This window comes from Lampetra fluviatilis, chromosome 70 (assembly GCF_964198595.1).
Source record: "Lampetra fluviatilis chromosome 70, kcLamFluv1.1, whole genome shotgun sequence".
Classification (NCBI taxonomy): Eukaryota; Metazoa; Chordata; class Hyperoartia; order Petromyzontiformes; family Petromyzontidae; genus Lampetra; species Lampetra fluviatilis.
This window is the reverse complement of record NC_136344.1, coordinates 2,154,335-2,157,954: the sequence shown is the minus strand read 5'-3', so window position 1 is coordinate 2,157,954 and position 3,620 is coordinate 2,154,335.

Sequence of the window (3,620 nt, the reverse complement as noted above, 5' to 3'; positions counted from 1 at the left end):
GAGACAAGGGGAGACACGGGGAGACACGGGGGAGACACGGGGGAGACACGGGGGAGACACGGGGAGACACGGGGGAGACACGGAGAGACAAGGGGAGACACGGGGAGACACGGAGAGACACGGGGGAGACACGGAGAGACAAGGGGAGACACGGGGAGACACGGGGAGACACGGGGGAGACACGGGGGAGACACGGGGAGACACGGGGGAGACGGGGGAGACACGGAGAGACAAGGGGAGACACGGGGAGACACGGGGAGACACGGGGAGACACGGGGGAGACACGGGGGAGACACGGAGAGACAAGGGGAGACACGGAGAGACACGGGGAGACACGGAGAGACACGGGGGAAACACGGGGGAGACACGGGGAGACACGGGGGAGACACGGGGGAGACATTGAGAGACAAGGGGAGACACGGGGAGACACGGGGAGACACGGAGAGACACGGGGGAAACACGGGGGAGACACGGGGAGACACGGGGGAGACACGGGGAGACACGGGGGAGACACGGAGAGACACGGGGGAGACACGGGGAGACACGGGGGAGACACGGGGGAGACAAGGGGAGACACGGGGAGACACGGGGGAGACACGGAGAGACACGGGGAGACACGGGGAGACACGGAGAGACACGGGGAAGACACGGGGGAGACACGGGGAGACACGGGGGAGACACGGGGGAGACACGGGGGAGACACGGGGAGACACGGGGAGACACGGGGGAGACACGGGGAGACACGGGGAGACACGGGGAGACACTGGGAGACACGGGGAGACACGGGGAGACACGGGGAGACACGGGGGAGACACTGGGAGACACGGGGAGACACGGGGGAGACGGGGAGACACGTGGAGACACGGGGGAGACACGGGGGAGACACGGAGAGACAAGGGGAGACACGGGGAGACACGGAGAGACACGGGGGAGACACGGGGAGACACGGGGGAGACACGGTGGAGACACGGGGAGACACGGGGGAGAAACGGGGGAGACACGGGGGAGACACGGGGAGACACGGGGGAGACACGGGGAGACACGGGGGGGACACGGGGAGACACGGGGGAGACACGGGGGAGACACGGGGGAGACACGGGGAGACACGGGGGAGACACGGGGAGACACGGGGGAGACACGGGGAGACACGGGGGAGACACGGGGAGACACGGGGAGACACGGGGAGACACGGGGGAGACACGGGGAGACACGGGGGAGACACGGGGAGACACGGGGGAGACACGGAGAGACACGGGGAGACACGGGGGAGACACGGGGAGACACGGGGGAGACACGGGGGAGACACGGGGGAGACACGGGGAGACACGGGGGAGACACGGGGGAGTCACGGGGAGACACGGGGGAGTCACGGGGAGACACGGGGAGACACGGGGGAGACACGGGGAGACACGGGGGAGACACGGGGGAGACACGGGGAGACACTGGGAGACACTGGGAGACACGGGGAGACACGGGGGAGACGGGGAGACACGTGGAGACACGGGGGAGACACGGGGGAGACACGGAGAGACAAGGGGAGACACGGGGAGACACGGGGAGACACGGGGAGACACGGGGGAGACACGGGGGAGACACGGGGGAGTCACGGGGAGACACGGGGGAGACACGGGGAGACACGGGGAGACACGGGGGAGACACGGGGGAGACACGGGGGAGACACGGGGAGACACGGGGGAGACACGGAGAGACACGGGGAGACACGGGGGAGACACGGAGAGACAAGGGGGGACACGGGGGAGACACGGAGAGACACGGGGAGACACGGGGGAGACACGGGGAGACACGGGGGAGACACGGGGGAGACACGGGGGAGACACGGAGAGACAAGGGGAGACACCGGGGAGACACGGGGGAGACACGGGGAGACACGGGGAGACACGGGGGAGACACGGGGGAGACACGGGGAGACACGGGGGAGACACGGGGGAGACACGGGGAGACACGGGGGAGACACGGGGGAGACACGGGGGAGACACGGGGAGACACGGGGGAGACACGGGGAGACACGGGGGAGACACGGGGGAGACACGGGGAGACACGGGGGAGACACGGGGAGACACGGGGAGACACGGGGGAGACACGGGGGAGACACGGGGGAGACACGGGGGAGACACGGGGGAGACACGGGGAGACACGGGGGAGACACGGGGAGACACGGGGGAGACACGGGGAGACACGGGGGAGACACGGGGGAGACACGGATAGACAAGGGGAGACACGGGGAGACACGGGGGAGACACGGGGAGACACGGGGAGACACGGGGAGACACGGGGGAGACACGGGGAGACACGGGGGAGACACGGGGGAGACACGGGGGAGACACGGGGGAGACACGGGGAGACACGGGGAGACACGGGGAGACAAGGGGAGACACGGGGAGACACGGGGGAGACACGGGGGAGACACGGAGAGACAAGGGGAGACACGGGGAGACACGGGGAGACACGGGGGAGACACGGGGGAGACACGGGGAGACACGGGGAGACACGGGGGAGACACGGGGGAGACACGGGGAGACACGGGGGAGACACGGGGAGACACCGGGGAGACACGGGGAGACACGGGGAGACACGGGGGAGACACGTGGAGACACGGGGAGACACGGGGGAGACACGGGGGAGACACGGGGGAGACACGGTGAGACACGGGGAGACACGGAGAGACAAGGGGAGACACGGGGAGACACGGGGGAGACACGGGGGAGACACGGGGAGACAAGGGGAGACACGGGGAGACACGGGGAGACACGGATAGACACGGGGAGACACGGGGAGACACGGAGAGAAAAGGGGAGACACGGGGAGACACGGAGAGACACGGGGGAGACACGGAGAGACAAGGGGAGACACGGGGAGACACGGGGAGACACGGGGGAGACACGGGGGAGACACGGGGAGACACGGGGGAGACACGGAGAGACAAGGGGAGACACGGGGAGACACGGGGAGACACGGGGGAGACACGGAGAGACAAGGGGAGACACGGGGAGACACGGAGAGACACGGGGGAGACACGGGGGAGACACGGGGAGACAAGGGGAGACACGGGGGAGACACGGGGGAGACACGGGGGAGACACGGGGAGACACGGGGGAGACACGGGGGAGACACGGGGGAGACACGGGGAGACACGGGGGAGACACGGGGGAGACACGGGGGAGACACGGGGGAGACACGGGGAGACACGGGGGGAGACACGGGGGAGACACGGGGGAGACACGGGGAGACACGGGGGAGACACGGGGAGACACGGGGGAGACACGGGGAGACACGGGGGAGACACGGGGGAGACACGGGGGAGACACGGGGGAGACACGGGGAGACACGGGGGAGACACGGGGGAGACACGGGGAGACACGGGGGAGACACGGGGGAGACACGGGGGAGACACGGGGGAGACACGGGGAGACACGGGGGAGACACGGGGAGACACGGGGGAGACACGGGGAGACACGGGGGAGACACGGGGGAGAGACGGGGGAGACACGGGGGAGACACGGGGAGACACGGGGAGACACGGGGAGACACGGGGGAGACACGGGGGAGACACGGGGAGACACGGGGGAGACACGGGGGAGACACGGGGAGACACGGGGAGA